The sequence below is a fragment of the Typopeltis vanoorti genome, chromosome 24, assembly GCF_054136105.1.
Source record: "Typopeltis vanoorti isolate ZY-2024b chromosome 24, IOZ_Tvanoo_1.0, whole genome shotgun sequence".
NCBI classification, from domain to species: domain Eukaryota; kingdom Metazoa; phylum Arthropoda; class Arachnida; order Uropygi; family Thelyphonidae; genus Typopeltis; species Typopeltis vanoorti.
Window position 1 is genome coordinate 61,331,294 of NC_143572.1, and position 24,513 is coordinate 61,355,806.

A 24,513-nucleotide genomic window follows, 5' to 3' on the forward strand; every position below is an offset into this window, starting at 1 on the left:
ATTATTTGTAGATTATTATAGATAGAGAAATTGAATATTCTTTGGCCGTTTCTAGTTTTTGCTAATTCTCCAAAAGTTCCGACATGATTTTGGATTTTCATATTGCCTATGTGCGCATGTAAATCACCCAGCAGTAATAACATGTCATTTTTTTTTTCTCTGTTATATTTTGGAGTTGGTTATAGAAGTCCGAACTTTCTTCTTTTCTCCCCTCCTCTGGAGCGTATAATCTGAGAACTGTGAGATATCCTCTACGAAGTTTCAATCCGAGTTGCAATATTCTTTCATTCCAGTATTTATAGTTATTGGTGTTGTCTTTAAGAGATTTGTGAATCATGATTAATACTCCTGCTTTTGCTCTCTGGTCCTCTTTTATTCCACTAGAGGTATGTATGTAATTATCGATTAACTTAAATTTCGGATAAAATCGGTTAACAAGCTTAACTTTTTGACATTAAAAATGATCTGGTCGAACAAACTAACTTCTTCTGGTGAACATTCTGAATCAAATTTTATTGAGTCTTATTTATCAAGAGTGTAATTAATATAATTCATTTTGGCACATTTTCCCCTTTTCTGTCCTCTGGAAATGGTCCCACAGAAAATCGAGATGGCTCAACAGATTAGGAATTCCAAAATTTGTAATAAAACCCATCCAGGAATAATTTCTTAACGAATGGGCAAAATATAAAGCTCGGCAAATTATGCAAACCTGTGCTCCTCACCCCCACACACCTTATTTATTATTTTTTTAAAATATTTATTCAATATCATATATCCTATGTCCCCACTAAGTCACTAGGAGTTTCATAAAATGATTAGTGGTGCTACAGTTGTGTTTTCTTGAATTAAAATGATTTCATTCAGAAAGTTTTTTTTTTTTTTAACTAAAAAATATTTTTGTCCAGTCTGCAGCTATTCGTCATGTGTGACTGGGCGAGTGTATCTGTCAAGTCCTGCTAATAGACACTTATGTATTTTGTTTTAACAACCGAATATAATAAAATGACTTTTTTCCCCCCTCCTGTCTGGTGTTCTGTTTCTTCTACTGTTGACTGTGTATGACTTTAGTCAAACTTTCATCCATTCAGTGAATCATTTGTACCAGTTCAATGGATAGAGCATAGGACTACTACGACAAATGTTGGACCAAAGTGTCATTTTGTTCAGACGTTGAACAGGAAAATGAAAAGGTTGGGGATGAGTGTATATTCCCACAGTTTTGAAATTGTTTACTTTTTCTTGCTTGAACTATTACCGATGATTGTCATCGAAAGCTTTCCCAGAATAGGAAATAACCATAAGCTTAGTTAACTTTTGATAACATAATTGGTTCTTTCTGATAGGCATGGAGAAAACTTCCCTTCTACTCTTCGATATGCTAGTGATATACCGTCCACGTTCCACTAGAGGAAAATCACGGGCTGCTTGAAACCTTGGAGATAATTTATACCATTGGTTTATGCAGTTTTGAGTTACATCTTGGGAACTCCTGAACTACCCTGCCAAACTTATAACAATGAAAATTTGGATCTCAAATTCTGATTGTCTCAGTCAACTTCCTTTTCCTTCCCCACTGTTTTGTGTAGTTTTTACCTTATTTTGAGAACTGTTGAATATAACATTGCCAAACTTTGTGTTTGGTAACGGTACTTCACATTTTAACAAACTTCGCATTTTATTTTGGGAAACTGTAGGATTTTTTCAATTGGTCATATCAAGATGATAAACCACCTTCATAGCAAATGTCTATATATATATATATATATATATATGTATGTATGTATGTATGTATGTATTCATGAGCATCGACTTAGTTACTGTGATACATTTAAAAAAAGATATTTAATGACTAACAAACCGAGAATAAGTTAGAAAACTTTAATGATACAACTAGTTTCGGCTTATTATGGCCTTCATCAGGTATCTTTGTATGTAGAAGAAACAATAATAAAAGACTTGAAGATATTAAGAAAACTGAGAAGTACAGGTTAATTGTATTAGATAATTAAAAATAAAAAAGTGTTAAAATTCCAGTTGTTCTATTTACGTGCCATTGTTTATTGTATGCATGGTAGTAGACTCTCGAGAATGCCAGTACTGAACAACAGCAGTATGGCTCTCAGGGATGTTATAGCTCAAATTACTGTTCAAATGTTCAGGATTATGGACGGTCTCCCTTGATTCCACTATCTTTCTTTCAAATTCCTCCTTGCAATGGAAAATGTTTTCAGATCTATCCCAGGAAACTGAGTGACCTTGAAAATTATCATGAGGATTGTTAGAGAAGAGAACATGGCTGGATAAGGCACTAGCATTTGATCTTTTATAGGCGATGTCTCTTTTATGCTCCTCCATGCGAAGTTCAACAGATTTATTAGTTTGACCGTAATAAGGAACATTATCACACCATAGTTTATATATGCCAGGATATTTTAGATTATGATGCTTAGGTTTAGGATGGCTTAAATTCTGATTTTTGGAAAAGTGGTGAATAACGTCCTGATGTTGTACTTTTGAAGAACTTTTGCCAATTTTTGGAAGACTGAACTGATTTATGGGATTGAGGTGTTACCTTTAAAATTGGTAGTTTCTGTATTGATGTGCCTAGGAGGATCCATAAGAAATTTCTTAATTGTTCTTTTATGATATCCATTTTGTTCAAAAATATGTGAGAGGTGATTAATTTCTTTTTGAAGCTCATCTGGATCGTTTAAAATAGAGTGAGCTGTGTCCTAAAGTGGAAATAGTTCAGAGTTTCTGTGGTGGAAAATGATGAGAAAGACTGTGAAGATATCTATTAGTATGCATTGATTTTCTGTACATAGAGATTCTAAATTTTCCAGAACAGTGTGAGAGTTTTATATCCAGGAAAAGAAGGGAGTTATCATGTTCTAGTTGTGCCGTGAATTTTATATTTGGATGCTGGTTATTTAGATGATGAAGAAAATTCGTGAGAGTTTTCACCATGACTCCATATAATAAAAACGTCATCTATATAACGTTTCCAAACTTTTGGTTTAAATGAAGAGGAAGAAGCTCTTGTTTCAAAGTCCTCTAGGAAAATATTCGCCAGAATGAGGGATAAAGAGTTCCCCATCGCCAAGCCCTGATTCTGTTTATAGATTGTATCTTGATTTCAGAAGTAGCCAGATTGAACGCCATGCTTTAATAAACTGAACATTTTTTGGATAATTTATCCTTTAATAATATTAATACTTCTTCAGTTGGTACATTTGTGAATAATGAAATAATATCTAAACTGGCTATAATATCATCCTTGTTGATGGATAAATCTTTAATATTAGATACAAAATCTAAGGTGTTGTTGATGAACGATGAAGACTTATTAGAAAAAGACGTGAGATATTTTGCAAGATATTTTGATAGTTTGTAGGTTGGAGATAAGTCACAATAAACCTAAGCATCATAATCTAAAATATCCTGGCGTATATAAACTATGGTGTGACTGTAATGTTCCTTATTACGGTCAAACTAATAAATCGGTTGAACTTTGCATGGAGGAGCATAAAAGAGACATCTCCTATAAAGGATCAAATGCTAGTGCCTTATCCAGCCGTGTTCTCTTCTCTAACAATCCTCATGATAATTTTCAAGGTCACTCAGTTTCCTGGGATATATCTGAAAACATTTTCTGTTGCAAGGATGAATTTGAAAGAAAGATAGTGGAATCAAGGGAGATCGTCCTTAAACCTGAACATTTGAACAGTAATTTGAGCTATAACATCCCTGAGAGCCATACTGCTGTTGTTCAATACTGGTGTTCTCGAGAGTCTACTAGCACGCATACAATAAACAATGGCACGTAAATAGAACAACTGGAATTTTAATACAACATTTTTTATTTTTAATTATCTAATACAATTAACCTGTGCTTCTCAGTTTTCTTAATATCTTCAATCTTTTATTATTGTTTTTTCTAACTACAAAGATACCTGATGAAGGCCATAATAAGCCGAAACTAGTTGTATCATTAAAGTTTTCTAACTTATTCTTGGTTTGTTAGACATTAAATATCTTTTTTATAAATATATATATATATATATATATATATATATATATATATATATACTGGGGGATCCCCCCCCCCCTGGCTCCTACGCCACCCAACCCTATGAGTTCCCGGCTGGTAAAGCGGTAAGAGCTGGTAAGACAAAAAACGTGACATAAAAACATTTCAAATTTTGGCTTATCTTTTTATATATATATAGAATATATATATATTGTCATTTTCGAATTCTCTCAAAAAGGTCCTTAACTTTTTTGTATATTTTTTGTATATATTTTGTACTAGGACAGGCCGCTGTAAGCAGTACCGTCGATAGGATGTAGCATAGAGGCAGCCTGCCTCACGGCACAGCTTAATAAGGGCGCTTGTTCAGCCATATGGCGGTAGGTGCTGTCGCTATGCTAACAATTCCTGTTAGCGTAGCAAATGTGGAAAGAAGTTTTTCCAAGCTTAAACTGATTAAAAGTTATTTGTGAACAGCATTGACCCAAGAAAGATTAGTTGGTCTAGCAACTATATCGATAGAGGCAGACATGGCTTATAATTTAAATTTAGATGAGCTAGAAACAGTTTTATTGTTCGATATCTCCGTAGAGCAAACATTTCATTAATATTATTATGTAATCATTTTGCATTAATGTTTCTCTTGTAATAAAAACAAAATAGCAATTCAAGATTTTCTTATATTTTTGTCTTATAATTCATCACGGACAATATTTAATTGTTTACCTCAGAGCACAATCTAATCTGGCGACGGCCCTGACTGTAAGGATATAACTTTGGGAGTGTAGTAGAATTTTGAGTTATAAAATTATCTTTATGCTTTTTTAAAAAAAAAATTAAAAATGACTATATTGTTTTCCAGGACGTATGGAACACAGTGACTTGGCCTTCTGATTGTTGGACTTCTGTCTTTGTACCTATTCCTAAAAAGGGAAACAGCAATAAATGTAGCAACTATAGAACATTATGCCTTATTAGTCATCCAAGCAAAATCCTGTTAAAAATACTATTGTTAAGAATCGAAAAGAAAATAGAAAGCAGGCTATCAGATGAACAAGCAGCTTTCCGGAAGTCCAGAAGTACAATTGACCATATTTTTACAATACACATACTAGGCGAAAAATACATAGAACATAACAAAATAATCTGTCACAACTTTTTAGACCTCAAAAAGCTTTTGACTCAATATGCCACGAGGCATTATGGAAAATTTTAGAACATTATGGTATCGACAACAAAATCATTAGGATTATTAAATCTCTTTATTCCTCATCTGATATGAGAATTGAAATTAAAAATTATAGCAGTGAACCGTTCCGGGCAGAATGGGGGATAAGACAGGGATGCATCTTCTCCCCTCTTCTTTTTAATTGTTTTCTGGAATATGTCAATGATGAAGCTCTTTATGAATATGACACTGGAATAGTAGTTGGCGGACTAAGAATAAATAACTCAAGTTTTACTGACGATATCGATCTTTTGGCAGAAAGTGAAGAAGAATTACAAGAGATAACCAGCCGTGGTTTCGGAACATTTAAAAAAATATGCATTATACATAAACCTACAAAAAACAAAAACAATGATAACCTCAAAATCAGACATTTAATTCTTAAAGATACAAATTGGCAATAAGCAAATTGAGAATGCAAAAAAGTTCACTTATCTAGGAAGCAAGTTGAGTCAAGATGGTCGTTCAAAACCGACATTAAATACCGAATTGCTAAGGCAACCGTGGCCCTACAGAAGTCAAAACCATTGTGGGGAGATAACAGAATAGCAATCACAACCCTTGGTGAATTCTGTCCTCTTGTATGGTTGTGAGGCCTGGACTTTATTGAAGGAAGATGAGAGGAGACTCCTGTCTTTCGAAATGAAAACTTACAGAAGACTTTTGAGAATTCCCTATACTGCTCACGAAACCAATGAAAATGTCCGAAAACTGATTGATTCAATAGATGGGAGAAAAAGGGAAAATATTCTGACAGTCATCAGAAGAAGACAGATGAAATGGTTCGGACATGTGGAGAGGGCCGATGGCATTCCAAAGCAAGCACTAGAAGGAATCATTCCGGGATTAAGGGTTAGGGGCCGACCTCGATTAAAATGGACTGATAACATCAAAAAATGGACAAATTCCTCCCTTTCTCAACTGACATCAAGAGACCGAGACAACTGGAGGAGGCTAGCAAAGAGTATCACCTACCAGCCATGAATGACCCAATGGTTCATTTAGGACTATGGGAGAAGAATATTGTTTTCAGTGGTAAAATAAATGTACTTGGCAAAGTGTTTTTGAAGAATTTACAATTCATGTTACATCAGGGGCTTGCATTCCACCCTCAGTGAAACACACAATGTATTGGCTTCCTTATACTGCATGTGTCGCCTGGAACCTAGAAACAAAGTTGCTTATTCATTATAACTTGCCATTGCTTTTGTTGTTCTTATAGCATACTATACAGCTTATTTTTTGTGCATTGAATTCATTATGTCCCTCACTTTTTCTAATGTACAATTGTATGATTTTATGTAAACCTACAACACATTACTGCTGGATAGGGTATGAAGGCCATTCAAACCTTTCAAACTCTTCTGGTTGAAGAGTGAAGAAGCTATCCACTCAGCCAACCAAATCGGCAGTGATAGAAATCGTATTGCTGCTATTAATGAATACTATGACGTTTTCCAAATTGAAAAATCCAGAGTTAGTCTGTTTAGAAGAATCTTTCAGAAATTGTGGTAAACATTTTCTAGTGTTTGTACTGTATTTCACCTGATCTTGCAGGTGAATGAGAAAATGTTATTGCCTCTGTACAGTTTCAACATTAGAAGGATTTCTATGTTTTTTTTATTCATGGGAGTAGGTTCAGGACCTCTAAGCAGGGGGCACACAAAGGCAAGAATATTTTATAATTGATTTATTGGTGATCTCCGATTGCATTGATACATTCTGTTCTGTAAATGCAGCTTAGTTCATTCTTAACAGTGTCAACAAAACCAGCATTTCACATATATAGTCATACGATTCCTCACACTATGGAAAATAATTTTCAGTATCACTTACTCCAGTGTTAACATAGTGTGCGATCAGTTCATTGGACTTTTTTCTTTTTTTTTCTTTTGGTTTTCTTACAGGTAATGTTTATATACTATTTTTTTAGGATGTGCCGCAGTTGCTGTTTAGATGCCATGCATGGTGCCATTTTCACTGCTCCAAATAATTAGAGCTTTTTTGAACTCGTGTATTGAAAATGCAACTTGATCATTTCCCTCGATGGTACATTTGTCATGATGGTCCACAGAATTGATCATATAGGTCCCTGGATTTAACACAAAAGCATCATCCATCCGTCCATCTATCTTCAAGGCCCACCTTTCCTAATTGGGTTGTGGGAGCAGAAGCTGCAAGAGGGACTTCCAATGGTCACGATTCTCTGCCACTAAGCTCAGGTATTCTGGTGGGACTGCCAGACATGTCCACACAAGGTTTTGGATATAATTTATCCAGCTAGTCCTTGGCCTCCCACCCTCTGACTTGGCAAAGAGGGCCTGCTGGGGAGAGCCTCTTGTGGCTACTGATCAGGTGCCCGTACCATCGTAGTTGTGATTTCTCAACATGGAGCAGCAGTGGTTGAGTATTGAGAGTTTCCTGAATTGCAGAGCTTCTGACTCTGTTGAGTCTTGTCGGCCCCACAACCCCCTCGAAGGAACCTCATTTCAGCTGCTTGGATTCGTGTCTGCATTCTTTCGGTCATTACCCAGATATCATAACCATAGGTGAGAATGGGGGCTTAAACTGTATTGAAGACAGCCAGCTTTGCCTTCTGGCTTAACTCCTGCTTCAATACTTCCGAATAACCAAGCTCCCGCAATGTTGTGCTTGTGATATAGTTCAAGATGCTCTTGTCGCTTTTTGGCATTGCTTAAAAGGCGATGTGGCAGTTTCCTCTCAGTTATCCAGCTCTGACTTTTAAGCAACTTCTTTTTTTTCATCAGTAGAGAACTGAGGATGACCCGAACTGTGAAGAAGTTGTTCATCATTGTGGATAACTAGACCCCATATTGCATTATGTTCCATACCTCAGAGAATTGGGTTCTCTTATCTGACTCAGACTGAATCTTATTAATATTTTAACTCTTCATCTTCTCACATACATGTTATTATAATGGATAAATATTCCATGGATAGTGTGAACACCAGTGTGAGGCTAGATTGCTAGATTGTGGACAATCCAGACTGCTGTCTTCTAAATAATAGAGTGGAGTCCCACTCACATGTAGAGTGCACTGGGATGGCTGACTTGAGACCACAAATGTTTCCATTTTGGCCATACTGATCTTCATCCCAGCTTCTCCACAAACAGCTACAAACCTATCCATGGTCTGCTGGAGGTCATCTGTGGAATAGCTAAGCAGAACTAGGTCATCTGCAAAAAGCAGACGTCCAATGCTACATCCTCTAATTCTGACACACTCACTGCTTTGGCTGTGCCTATCAATCCAGTCCATAAATATTATGAAAAGGAGGGGTGACAGAACACACCCTTGGAAGAGACCAATGGCGACTGTGAAAGGTTCAGACTTTGTGCTGTTTACTCTGACACAAAACTCCGGGCATTCATACAGGGACTTGATGGCGGCTAATAGTTTCTTTCATTAGAAAGAAAAACTGTTGTTGGTTCAGTAACTAGATCGAGTAACTAGATGCCAATTAGAGGAACTTTTTTTCCAGCTGGTACTGCGATTTAGTGGATCTCCAGCATAGGCAAGCAAATACTTCACCCTCATACACAACTAGCTGATACCTATCTGAGATCTAGTTGCTTATCCAACTCACTAATCTATTATTCCATCTGCTTCCGTTTAGTTACCAATTAGTGGTGTGGCAATCTTTCAAAAGCCTTTGCAAAATCTAAGTATACAAAATCTGCTGTTTATGCATATTATTATTATTATTAAACAAGACCTCATGGAGTCAAAGACTCATCTAGGAGGTCCTTTTATCTCACACACATCTCATCACATATCCCTACATTCATTACCGTGTTATGTTATATCAAGTTGATAAAACACAACATCCCTTTAACAAACTCATGCTGACAAGTGCAAAGAATACTACTGTTACCAACCTATTTTTGTATCCCATCTCTCATCAACCTCTCAAATACCTTTACCACAACCTTAGGTATACAGATCAGCCTATACTTTGTAGCCTTAGCTCTATCACCATCTTTGGGGAATGATTTTACCCTCATTTCACTCTGTTGGGACTTGTGCTGTTGCAAGACTCTTGTTAAACAAGTAGTCTAAGGCTAATGCTAACTCCTTGCAACATTCCTTTAAGACACTTGGTGATATGTCATCAAGTCCTATAAAAACAACAAATTACATAGTAACCACAATTAACTTTCATGAAAGTACAGATATTTTGTACTGAAAATAACTGTACATCATCTCATTTTATAAACAAACAAATCAAAGAACAGGAATACAAGATACATACAGCAATCAATTTATCAATTAAAAACACTTGCTTTGTATAGTATCAATACTATGCTTTGCCAGATCAGACTTTGAGGTTTCACATATTCAATGTAATGTTGATGTTCACTAATTCTTTTTTCCGCAGAACGGCTTTTCTGCCCAAAGTATTTCATGTTTATTAACTGCTAATATCGGACAATTGAGATCATTTATCAAGATATATAAGTGAAGTCAATATTAGATCCAGCATTATTTCAAAGCTGAATGGAGAAACTGTGAAAGTTTCGTAAGGTAAGTTGACCAGAGAGCTTACGGGAACACATTCCCCAGCATTCACGAGTTGCCTTAGTATGGACCACATAGAAGATATAAGTGCTGCCCAAACATCTATATATTGGCCTTTTATTGGTCCATTTTGATTAGGTTTCGCTAAGGTCTGTACTAAGGCAACTCGTGAATGCCAGGGAATGTATTCCTGTAAGTTCTCTGATCAACTTTACTTTACAAAACTTTCATAGTTTCTACATTCGACTTTAAAATAATGATGGATCTAATATCCACTTGACTTTATATAACTTTACATCACCAAACTGAAGCCTTTTTGGCTCTTTATTTTAGTAATTCATTTATCAATAATTTTTCACATTTTCTCAAAAAAAATCGAGAATTTTCAAATAGAAAGGTCAGATATGTTAGTCAGCTTTGACATTGTTTTCCTATTTACCAGCATTCTGTTATCTAACACTATTAGTTTACTATGTAATGATCTTCCTCCTGGTGTTGTGAATATTTTTGAATTTGTTATACAAGCAGGATATTTCAGCTTGAAAAACAAGATGTATAGACATGTTTAAAGCACTACCTTAGGTAGCCTTCTGTCTCCACCTTTGTCAAAGTATATTTTGAACCATCTGGAAGATACCTTGTTCTCATCCATTTATCCCCAACATCATCAACATAGCAAAACCAAAGAGAGATGTCTTGGGTTTCATTATGTTGATGTTGTTTTTGCTGTTTGGTATGGTAGTCTATCAAATGTTGGTAGTTCATCATTGTTAGATATCCTTCTTATTTGCACAGCCTGCGGTACTTTGCCAACCAGTGTTTATCAAAAACCTACCTTTACTGGCAGATACATTCATCAAAAGAGCGTTCAATCACACCTCTGAAAAAAATGTTATCAAGTCTTTAATTAATAGAGCACATAATGTGTGCCCCTCAGACTTAAAACAAGAACTTGTCACTATCAAAACTTGAATGAATGAATTAAATGGTTATAATCCTCATCTAAACCAGCAGATAATTAACTCCTATGTTTCAACAACTAAGGATTCTTTAATGCACCATAGGGTTTCAATTCCTTATATTTCGATATCTCTAAACCTATTGGTAGAATTTTGAAGAAGTATCACTGTATTCCCATGTATTTTTCTATTGACAAAATTTTTCATCTCTTACCATCTACAGAAGACAAACTGTCATCTCTATCTTTAGCTAGTGTTTACCAGATTCCTTGTGAATGTAATTTGATATACTTTGGGCAGAGGTGGTTCTGTGGGGGGAGGGGGGGGGAATTAATGTACATCAGTGTTACATTGAATACGTGAAACCTCAAAAGTCTGGTTTGGCACAGTATAGTATTGACACTAAATACAATATCTGGTAGAATGAAGCTGATCTTCTCCATAGAAGCAGTTTTAAATATGAATGCCTTTTCAAAGAAAGCTGCAAATCCCATTTACATCGACCTAACATGAATTGGAACAACTCTCTCTCTCCTCCAAAAGTTTGGGAGATTCTCATTTTATGTAAATATTAAAAATAGTTTTAATATTATTTATTAATATTAATTTCTAACTTGCAATAACCGTTTTTAATTGGTAAACCGATTGTTGTATGTGCCTTGTATTCTCGTTCTTTGATTTGCTTGTTTCTACACACTGATGTACTGTTATTTTCAGTATGAAACATCTGTACTTTCATTAAAATTAATGACTGTGGTTATCATGTAAGTTGTTGTTCATAGTTATGCCACAGGTACCTTTTAAAGATCAAGTCCTGTTGCCTTTATTCTCTGCAGCAGTTAACAATCTCCCGCTTTCATCCATTAACATCATCTTATCATAATCATTCTTCTTTCTGCTTGCCAGATATTGAAAAAACTCCCAAGGGTTTTTTTGGGCTTGATTTGCTAATTTCTGCTCCTACTTCATGTTTGTTGTCCTTACCAACTGAGTGACTCTCCTGGCCTACTCTTTATACTCTTCATTCAACTGATTATTACGTTATTCATCTTGTGCTGCCTCCAAAGTGCTTTTTTTCCAGATTTCATGCTTAATCCCCTCATTCATCCATTAGACACCTACCATATTCAGCCGCCTCGCCTTTGGAATACATTCACACATTGATGCTGTTTCTTCATCAGTTTTAAGCAGCATTTATTTCCTTTCCACTCAACTCCTCATTCCATGATATAGCTCCAAGTTGTCCCCTAAGCTTGTCTTAATCACCAGCATTACTTCCACATATATTCTTTCCTCACATAAGTCTTCATATGGTCTAGCCACAACCCAGGTGATTACTCTTATCCACTGGAGCAAAGTGCAACCCCCCCCCCCTCACAGTTACATCCTCTGATGAAATCTAAATCCTCTGATTAGATCTAGAACTCCTGATCCTCCCATGCCCTTCTTTACATACTACCCATGCTAGTTGTCTCTCAAGAAACCCATTTTCCTTATTCTCAAATGCTATCTCTTCATTCCAATCTACTATACTACCATAACTTCTTCACTAATCCAAGTTGCTTATATGTTTCTTCATTACTTTCCTCCACTTTCCCTGGACTATAGCAACATCCGGCTAAATATCCCTTCCTGTCATTCCACCTCACACCACACTGCCTGAAAACCATTATTTCCTTCTTTCATGCCAATCTTATGCCGACATAATTCCCCTGCTATCATCAGTAGCACCCCACCTCCCCTATTATCCCCTCTATCTTTGCAAAAATCCCTGTACCCTTCCATTTTTATTCCCATTAGGATATCATCTTCATTCAACCATGTTTCACTTATTCCACAGATTTTGGAGCAAACAAACTCAATCACTGAAGCAATTTCATCTCCCTTATTTCTGATATTCCTGGCATTTATAAACAAACATTGCCATTCACTTTTAGTTTTATAAGAAGTCCTACCCAAGCCACTTATTTGATTGTGATTTTTACCACCACACTTGTCCTTGCGCAATCAACTTTATTACCACTTACTGCATATATCCGCTGAGTCTCAACTACCACACTTGTATCCCCAATCTATTCCATTTCTATGCTGATCCCCATATATACACATACTTGCTAATATTTCCATCATCCATTCTCCCTATGCCACCCCCCCTTGTTTCCCTGATTCTCTTGTATTCCCATTCACATTACTACTATTCCCACTGCCAAGCACTTCAGTCTCTTCAGTACCACTCTCCTGATCTTTGACTTTGTTCTTACTTCTGATCTCTTGCTTGGATCACACACTGCACTGCACTTCCATCTATCAACAGTTTTTCCAATTCACTCCAATGCCATAACTCTAAAGTAAACACCTCCTTAAGACTAGAAGTTTTCATAATGATGCAGTATTGAAGAGGTGCTTGAAATCTTCCATTCTAGCGATTGTTATATGGTTCTCACTCACGATGAGAAGTTACAATGTTATTTTCTTTTCTTTGCTTGAATGCCAAAAATTCGATAGGATATGAAGCTGATATTATAGCAAACCTCTCACCTAGAGTGTCTACAAATACCATTGAATCAGTAACTACACTTCCATCATGTTCCAGAATGGATGAGTGGTGTTAATTATATTATCATTCATTTTCAGCATTTTATCCCCACTTTTATACTGGTTGTATAGTTTATAGATTATATACACTGGTATGATTCATTTTGAGACTAAAGTTTTTGTTTGTATGTATATAATCAGTATCAATCCCATATTCAAGAGCATGCAAAATCTAAAGCATGTGCCATATGTTGGCAGAAATACGATCTCATACTATTCTGTCCTGAATATTCAAAGTTCCACCATCTTTCTGTATTGAACAGAAATCAATATGTTTCTGAAACTGCAGCTACCTATACAATGCAATCTGTATATATGTAAATTGTACTTGACAAGAAATTATATTCTTGTTAATCCTTTTCCCAATCATAGAGGGAAATAAATTTTGTGCAAGAAATATCTTCAGGATTGTATATAGAGGTTGTTGATTTCACATCAATTGCCTCATTATCCCATAGTGCACAGCATGCTCCCTTTTAGACATGTATATTGCTATGCAGTATGAGAAGGCTACCCAGACCAGTTTTGACCTTTACTGAGTTCTCATCAGTGAACTCACCTTGAAGATACTGAGATGAAATCAATGAAGAAATTATTTTCCATATACAATAAGTAAAATGGTGTATCACCATATTATAATCCTTGGAATCAGAGACAGTTATAAACCAAAATACAAGGACAGGTAGTAAACAAGAATATTTTTTGTCCAGGATGGGGAAAAGGAAAACTTTATGCAATAATAGGTATTCGGTTGCCCTGTCTACATAAGGATTAAATTCTGCAAGCTTTGGGAAACTATTCTAATTTCCACCATGACATCTATTAAGAATTACAATATTCCACTGAGAGTATATTAGAAAGCACAAAGTGATTGCCTCTAATGTTCTCTTCAGTTTCTTATACGAAAAATAGAAGGGGGATAGAAAATAAATACAAAGGAATAAGTCATATCAAAGGGCTAGGTACTATTGCTTCTATTATTTAGAAGACAGCAGTCAGGATTGTCCACATTCATTCAGCAATCTAGCCTCACACTGGTGTTCACACTATCCACGGAATGTTTATCCATTATAATAACATGTATGTGAGAAGATGAAGAGTTAAAATATTAATAAGATTCAGTCTGAGTCAGATAAGAGAACCCAATTCTGTGATGTATGGAACATAATGCAATAGGAAATCCATAAGTGAAATGCTGTGTGTCGAAAGTGAAATTAATTTGACATTTATGGAATGGGGTCTAGTTATCCACAATGATGAACAACTACTTCAGAGTTCGGGTCATCCTCAGTTCTCTACTGATGAAAAAAAGAAGTTGCTTAAAAGTCAGAGCTGGATAACTGAGAGGAAACCGCCACATCACCTTTTAAGGAATGCCAAAAAGCGACAACAGCATCTTGAACTAATATTCAATCTTCACTCTCTCACCCTGTGCTGGCACAAACCAAAAATATCATAGTATAACAGGAAATGTTTTGTATGGCTGAGGTTTCTCCTGATTAAACAGGACAATTCCCCCCCCCCCCCCCCCCCAACAGTATCAACAGAAAAGAAGTGGAACTGACAGAAGGCAATTTTTATCAAAGAAAGGAAGGAGAAGCTTACAATAGTCAACATCAAACACTAAGATAAATTTGAATGGCAGGTAATATCAAGTAGTGGTGAGTGCAAACAACAATAGATATAGGGAATTGGACAAGTTTTATTTGTGCCTACGGACCATAGAGGTTCTATAAAGGAAGAAGTAGATGAATTTATCCTGAATCATTAAATAAGATGGATGAAAAGAGAATAACTGGGCATTGCTTTGCTGCTGTAAATGCAAAATTTATGCAAGAAAGAAATGAGTGAAGGTTACAAAGTGCTTCCTCTCTGCAGCTCTCTGGCCAGTCACATGGTACTATTTGGACCTAATCATTAACAACTGTTATCAAACATTCTTAAAACTGTTCTAATTTACAATTTTACTACTAACATTAAATTAAAATATCCAGGGCTGTTGCCAGATTAGATCATGCCCTGAAGCAAACAATTAAATACCACCCCTGATGGATTATAAGACAAAAATATAAGAAAATCTCCGATTTCTATTTTGTTTTTATTACAAGAGAAACATTAATGCAAAACAATTGCATAATAATATTAATTAAATGTTTGCTCTACAGGGATATCGCACAATAAAACTGTTTATAAGTAAGCTCTTCTAAATTTAAATTATAAGCTATGTCTGCCTCTATCAATATAGTTGCGACCAACCAATCTTTCTTGGGTCATTGCTATTCGCAAATAACTTTTAATCAGTTTAAACTTGGAAAAACTTCTTTCCGCACTTGCTCACTAACAGGAATTGTTAGTGAGCAAGTGTGGTGCCTACCGCAATATGGCTACTGCAATATCACACGGAACATAGTGACGGTGCCTACTGCAATATGGCTGAACGAGCACCCTTATTAATCTGTGCCGTGAGGCAGGCTGCCTCTATTCTATACTCTGTCGACAGTAATGAAAATATCTGTATCTTAATTTAATGTTATTGCTTATTTAATTTTTTTTTAAAATTTAATTGTTGCTTTTAAAATGTTATTAAAAATTTAATTAAATTATTAGTGCAAGACAAGAGCATTAAGAACCACCGGGATACTGAACAAACAAGGATGTGCTGGCAATTTACTTCCAGTGATGTACTTCCAGCAGTTGTCACTTAACTGTTCCCCCCCCTCCTTCCTCCATTAGGAAGTTCAATGCAATGCAATGCATGCCAGACTATTTCATCTCTTATATGATATCAGATGTTATACAATCTCTAAACATTATGTTACAGCCTCCTTTCCTTTATTGTTAAACGGTGATCAGCATTCATTTTACACAAATTATAGACTATAACCGTCTTATAAATAATTACAGGTAACCCTCGTATAACTCGGATGTTAGGTTCCTCTGAAATGCTGCGTTATATAAATCGCGTTATACGAGACTTAGATCACATAGAAAAAGTAGTGTTAAGTTCCGAAATCGTTTTTTTTTTTTATATTATAAACAACAATGACATATCCAACAATAACAATATTTTTATTTAATTCAGGTAATTCATGTAAGTTAAGAAAACATAAACTATGACACAAATACATAGTATAAAATTATAAAAATTACAAATTGTACATAAATTTCATTGCACATAATGCATAAATGTTTTAGACACAATAAAATAAAGCGCATATTTTTATAGTCATTACTGTCTTCAGAAATAACATTTCGTACATCTTCTTTAAGTGTCCGGAAGTCGTCACCACTTGAAATCTCTTGGATATCATTTGTATAATTCTCATATTCTCATATGTATGTAACTCACCAGAAAATAAACTGCTCAGCTTGAGATTAACACACTTATGATTTTAAATGCGCTTTCCTGGCAGAAAACGAAGACAATTTTCAACAATAAACACTTTATACAGTAAACCCTAGATGGCCAACCTATGGCATCCGTGCCAGAGGTGGCACGTCTGAGAATTTTTCTGGCATGTCAACGATTTACAGGTGATATCCTTTTATACTCTTATAAATTATTCAAGTTTTTTTTTTTAATTGTTACAATACGTACAAGCTGAATTTTGTTTTACACAAGACAGCAGCTAAAAACGTGCATATGATTGGTGCAGTATTAACAAAAGATCGTGTGACCCAAAGACAAAAGCAACTGACAAGTGTTGAGTTGAAATGCTAATTCTCTTCAATCAAATTCCATAACATCTGAAACTGTCATGACAACATTCACTGTTAGTTTTAACACATTCACAACAGGGTGTCATTTATCGTTCCGATGGAACTTCTCATTACTGACTGGCTCAACAAACACAAACGTTTCAACCCTTAGTTGAATTTTATGGCTTTTTGTTTGCGTTTGAGATGGCAGGCGAACTCACACATTCATTATATGGCATGTTTCAATTCTTGGTAGGCTTTTATTTTAAGTTAGCCTTTGTGATCTGTCATAATGACATCGAGAATTTCAAATGCAATAAAACAAACACTTATTTCATAATTGAAAAATTGGATAATCTAACAATACTTTTTAGTTAGATACTGTGTTTCAGTGCAACATATGGTTTAGCTTAAGTCTATACAGCATAGTTTCTGTGAGAGGGGACATGTGATTTATTACTTAGTGCCGTTTTTATTCCATCTGTCTCTAATTGCACTATTTGTTGAGAATGACACAGACTGCAAAAGCCTCTGTACAGTACCTTATTCAGTGATGCAATAAAACTAAATTTGATACTTATAACTACTTGCGCGATACAGGCAGACACAAATTTAAGTCTCTGATTTTTAAGTCTTGCGGTGAAAAATATGAAAAAATAAAGGGTTATTAGAAATTGTAGACCGCGTTGAACAAGGGATGCTACAATTTGTATACCGCGTTATATCAAAACCGTATTGTATAAGTACCGTGTTATACGAGGGTTACCTGTATTTTAATTATCCGACGTTTAGACCTTCATATTAAGGTCATCTGGAGTATACACATATATACAGAGACGAGCTAAATTACATTTCACACAGTATGCGGAAAATATATAAATGCATTTATGTCTTTGACATAAATGCATTAACTTTACACTTTTTCACATTGAAGTGACATCCATTATCTTTTTTTGTCAGTACTGCCAGCTTATTTAAATCATTCTTTAAGTCATATATATGAACATGACTAGATGATTATATATAAAATGACTACACACACACACACACACACTAGGGGACCCCCCCCCCCCCAACGCCTACAGCACCCAATCCCCGTGTTCCGGACTGGTAGGCCGGTTCTCCTTGAATTCTGATGACTCGACACTCAGGGTACCCCGTGAGTGTTGAGTCTTCAAAAGGGGGATCCCCCCCATGTTCCGGACTGGTAGGCCGGTTCTCCTTGAATTTTGAAGACAAAATTCGAGTCATCGGAATTTTGCCTTCATGAAGTAGGCTGTTCCTACTTCAAACGGATGTAGGAACAGCATACATCCGTTTCTAGCCGACATCACATCCGTTGCCAATTTCATCTTATCATTTTATAGTACAGAGTGTATATATAGTCATTTCCTACATCATTTATATACAAATTTAAGAATAATGGTCCAAGCATAGAGCCTTGCTGCACACCACTAGTCACCTGCTTCATCCTAGACTCTGCTCCTCCGTACACTACTTTTTGGTATCTGTCAATGAGCCATTCTCATATCCACATCACCAGTTTAATCCATCTCCATTTGTTCTAATTTCAATTCATTAACTTCAATTCTCATATATGAGTTATTGCTACATAAGGCAGAAATATCCTTGCTCGGTTGATAGACTTCTGAAAAGTGGTTACTCAGTAACTATTGCATCAGCTCAGTCATCTCACTACCATCAACATTCACTAAAGTTATCCTTCTAAAGTCATTCTTCCTTTTACTTGCCACATAGTGAATGAATTCTTTTGAATTTCCTTTGACCTGCTTGACTATGGTCTTCTCATAATCTGATTTAGTTTTCTTTACTATTCTGGTAACCTTTCTAGCTTGAGCTTTGCTTCTCATGAGTGTGCTGATCACCTTTCTCTTTATAAATCCTCCATAACATTTTATTTTTTTGCAGATCACACCTAATACTACTACTCATCCATCTAATACCTACTTTATTTATCTTCCTGACCATATGAATACATTCCAATATTGCTTCTTTCGAATTCCTGTTGATTATATTCCAAGCACTGCTAACATCTTTCCCCTGCAATTTCTTATGCCATGCGACAGCTGTATGCTGCATCTGAAGTTTGTTATATTTACTTGCCCTGTCGTTCTGTATATACCCCCCTTTTTAAGGGAGAGTTCCACAAATTTTTGCAACCTTTCACGTCAATACCGCATGATCACTCTCACCAATTGGATGTAACGTGGACACCTTTCTTATGCATAGGTCTTCTGAACCTGTGGCTGGATCCAACACTCTCATACCACAAGTCCCTTCAGTTATATGCTGTTTCAAGTCTCTTTCTTCTTTCCGGTCGATGATATCAGGTAGTTAAAATCCTTCATATTAATTATTCACCCAGCATTCATTGCACTGATTTGCCGATGCATGTTTTCTATATCAACCTTTGTGTATTTCTCTTCCCCCCCCCCCCCCCAGCCTATAGCGGCAACCAACTGTATATTTGGTTCCGTTGGCCACTATTTCATACCAGATAGCATGAAATGAACTACCATTCGCATGTCTATCTTGATATTCTACATTTTTTTGGCTGCAGCTCTTCTGCTATCATCAGCAGTACTCCTCCATTCTGTCTTCTCTATCCTCCCTGAAAATACTGTACCCATCGTATTCAATTCCAATAACCACGTCTTCTGCTGTTAGCCAAGTCTCCCTAATTCCTATAACTTGGCGAAATTGCACTGACTAATTCCAAAAACTCTTCCCTCTTATTTTGAATGCTTCTTGCATTAGTATACACGAACTGTAGATTCCATTTAGTTCTTGCACTACCTTTACAACCAATGTATGTTCTACTAGTTTCAGAATTCACAATAGCCCCATACCTATTTTCATCTGCTCTATTCTCCAAATTATTTCACAATAAAGGATCACCGCACATAAGCTTCTCCCTCTTACTTTCAACCTTATCAATTCTGGTTTCCCTGCTCAAATACTTCAACTTGCTCAGAAAACAGCAAACCTCTTCGAACGCATATGACCTTCCATGTTCAGATGCAGTCCATCTTTTGCCTTCAGACACACTCCAAATATGAATATATTTTGGACCTCTTTTTTTTTCACATTCTTGCAATCCTATCATTCATAATTATTGCTCTTCTACTTAACTCATAATTATCAAAAGGAGACAGCACACACCCACTATCTTCCCTTTGACCTTTTTCTTCTTCGTGATATCTAACATTGTTCTTAAATCCTTTGCCACCTGATTAACACTAACTCTCAGGTCATTTGTTGCCCACCATCACTATCATCTCGTCTACATCTTGCCCCCCCTAATCACTAAAGTTACTCTGTTTATTGTACCACCAGACAAACACTCCTCAGGCATTATGCTCTCCATACCCTTAATCATTGAATCACTATATATATTATACCACTTAAAACTTCATTCACACCCAAACAAGCATCTCTCACTCCCTCCTTTTCTACATTCTTCTGCATCGCTCTCCCAGTTTCACAACTTTCCCTGATCACTCTTTTTCTTACTCCCTCGCTCTCACATCTCATTTCCTCTCGATCTCTTGTTCTTTCATTCTTTTGACTCCATTCTCTTCATTACTCCCTCATTCACCAGATTCTCTCTCACTTAATCCTATTCTAGATACATCAGCTAAAGTAATCTCAATGGTCCTAATCTTCTTATTGATTGCACTCAATTCAGTCTTTTATACCCTGCACCTCCTTACTGAACACTTTGAATTCCTCTTGCAGGATATGATGTTCAGACATTTTTGGGCCAGAGAAAAATGGCAAGATCTTCTTACTGGAATCTCAATCTTTAATAAAAGTTTAAGAATCAGCAGAATCAGTGCTTGTTGAACAGTTAACTGGTATACCACTCCTCTTCAACTTAGAAAGCGGAATAAACATGAGAACCAACTTGCAATCAAGTGTTGATGATTCTTCCTTCTCCGTGCCAACATCATACTCATTCCAGATGCCTTTTGGTAGCACTTATGACTGAAGTTGCTGCTTATTGAACCGACTTTCACTGGAATGAGGTACAGGCAACCCATATGTATTATCCTTTATCTTAGAACTATGAGCGTCATGTGAAGAAAAAGTAACAGGTGGCACAGGAGAATCTCCACCAAATGACAAGACACCAAGCTTGATGTCATTTATGTCCTGTTATGATATTTCATAATGTGGATGCCTTGGATGGCATAGAACAAGTAATCAAAGATTGTGCATTATCACTAGAACCTGGTACTCCAAGGAAAGACTGAGTGTTGAATAATCCAGCATTAGTAGAAAAGGATAAGTAATTGGTGATTGCTGGAGCTAATATAGGACTATGACATGAGCCCTTATTGGATATCGGAACTATTTCTGTTACTGTAGATTGCACCCTCTTATCAGCTTATCACACAGCAGTGACACATCAGCTGTTGCTGTATTCTGTATACATGGAGCGAACTCCTGAGATATGATGTTCACTTGATTGGGGGATATGCGTTTGTGCCAATAATATCTTCTTAAATTCACTACCATCTGACCTTACTTCCATACTGCTATCTTCAAATAATGACACTGGATCTCTGGTATCTGACAACTGGCTCCAACATTACTCTGATTTAAGTTATGATCTTTTGCAGATTCCTCTTTTTCTTCCTTACCTACATCAATACTGCTCTACTTGATTGTCGTTCAACACTAGTTGATAAATACTGATGAGAGTGCAAAGACTCATGATTATTCTTCTGCCGTACTAGATCAGAAACACTCCAGTATTTGCCTTTGACCTTAATTAAATCTTTCACCATTAAGTCCTTGGCTGCTTTTAAAAGCATCAAAAGTTGGTTCTGTGTAACATTAACTTCACCATTGTACATAAAGCTTACATTTGCTTTCAGATCAGTGAATGCTATATGCATGAAAGTTACAATGAGATGTTTCCAAGGATTTTCAAGAAATAAGCTAAAAAAAGAATGGACTTGATGCAGACAACACTATCTTATGAGCCTTTAGTCTAAAGTCTTCACACAATAATGTTATATCCACTTGAGTTTCACTAGAAAATAATTGTACAAATATTGCTAACATATTCAGAGCTGATGATTAGTCCATTTCAAACAAATTTGCTAGGATTCCATATTTTAAATTCATTTAACTGTTTCCTCCAAAGTAATCTTCACAAAAGATACAGATACTTCAAAACTCTATTACCATAATCAGTATTAGTATAATTAGGCCTAGATATTTGGGATAGTATAAACAAATACGAAAATTCACCAAACTTATTTAAAATTACAACTCATAATTCATGTTTCTTAGAATTCTGCATGTAGTTAGTTTCTTCACTGTAAGATTGCTTTCTAATCTTGCAATGAAGTGATCCCATGTTTCTCTATTCTTTTCTTGCATGCTTTTTTGCTATTGCTTTTTTGTGGTTATAATTTTTTGCTTAGTGATTTTGTATTTTTCCATTGTTTATATGCTTATTTCTCGTCTTGGATTATTGCTTCAGTATTCACATTCCAGTTTCTTATTCCCTTCTCCTCCTCCATTATCTTGTGTTTCATCATCATATATCCATCCATTCCCTTTATCTAACTCTCCTGTCACTATTATAGAACTTGAAGTTCTGTAGAGGATCCTTGTATATGACATTTGTATGCAATTCCTAACCACCTTTCCCTATACCTTGATGACCATGCCATCGAATACTAATTAGTCTATAATTTACTTCACTAGTCTTGGCTCCACTCTTGTATAATGCAATTATGTAGGTTTTCTTCAGTGCTTTTGTTCCATCCACTCTACTAGTATTTGAGTCAAACTCTTGTATCAGCTTTAATATTTCTAACTCACCTACCTCCATTCTTTTATCCAGTTCTGTTTTCCCCAGTATCCACCCACTAATGAGTCTCAGCATATAGCAGTTCATCTATTTCTTGTGTACTTCTGACTTTTTCTATTATACACATTCAATAAGGTTATTCTTCTATGGTCAGTCTTCCTTTTACTTACTATATATGAGAATGTTTAATTTATTTATATCTATATTTCCTTTGGCCTATTCAGCAAACTTTTCATAATCTGATTTTGCTTCTTTCACGTTGCTACCATTGTCCTTGCCTGGTCTTTATTGTACACCTGTCTCATCATCACTTTTCACACAATATAGATCCATAATATATTCTCTTTTTTACTCAGCTCTTGCTTTAAAGTGCTATTCATCCATTTAACTGCTCTGTAATTAATTCTAAATCTGTGTGTGCAGTCAGATACAGCTCATTTAGATACCTTTTGACTAATTTTAATCAACTGCAGATTTCTCTACATTCAGTTTCTCATGACAAGGTGCTGCCTCAAACTGCCTTCTCAGTTTATTATCAACTACCTTATAGTTTCCTTTCTTAGTTAAAGCTTAAGAGCTTTATATCATATTTTGTTATGTTACCTTCATGATCATTCACCAGTTTGAGATATAATGATCAATGGATGATATAGCATATATGTTTGGTAAGCTCTCCTTTTATCTTATCTTATCAGCAGGATGTTTCAGATATTGAGACTAAGCTACCAAGCTCTACAACCCTTACAGTTAGTATTTAATAGTAGTGATACAATTTGTTATACATCCCCAGATCCTCCTGGTATTGATCTCCCAGCTATTCTAATGTTGGAATCTATGGAATCTGTTGGAATACATGGTAGCCCAGATGTAGCCTGATCATTGTTTTATACAATATACACACATTTGGATTTATTCAATTTGTCATTATGATGCCAGTAATTTAAAATTTGAGGTTTCACAATGTTGAAATATCTACCCCAATTTTGGCATTTATCTGCCACTATCCTAGGAGTTCTTGTTTCCCTGTACCTCCTGGTGTATTCTTTTAACAGTATAATATAGTACAGTGAATTCAAATTTCTGAGCTAAAATGCAAAACACACCTTACACATGAACTTACTTCCCTGCTCATCTCCTCCACTACACCAGCCAGTTTCCCATTATTACAGAATCACTTGCATCACCTTCCCCAATTTTGCATAATTTGCAAAAAGCTGAAAATATCTCTCATAACCTAAGATTATGTTGGTAATATAAACAAGTTTCAGAGCAGAACTCTATGGCACATTTCTTTCATTCCCTTCTCTCCACATACTAATATCTATTGGCTAACATTCTAATACATTCAGGCTGCCAAGATGTACATTTTGCTTAATTTCATTACCAGTATCTAAGGTACTGTCATATATAATGTCATCACAAAATCCAGAAAAATAATCATATATTCTGCTCTGTCACAATAGTTATCACTCATAGAAATAATATTTGATTACAAAAAACCCCTGCCCTTTGTTAAAACAGAAATTTGTTTCAGTAATTTGTTGATTTCGGTGTTCTTAATGTAGTTCATACCAAGGTTTAATATATCTTATTGCCCCTTCCTCAGA

General features: G+C 35.7%; 1 protein-coding gene across 5 annotated transcripts in view; it reads left to right on the forward strand.

Moving 5' to 3' along the window:
• Nucleotides 1-24,513, forward strand: part of msn (serine/threonine-protein kinase msn) — a 566,215-nt gene that overhangs the window by 150,943 nt on the left and 390,759 nt on the right. The gene's annotated exons all lie outside the window — the stretch shown is intronic.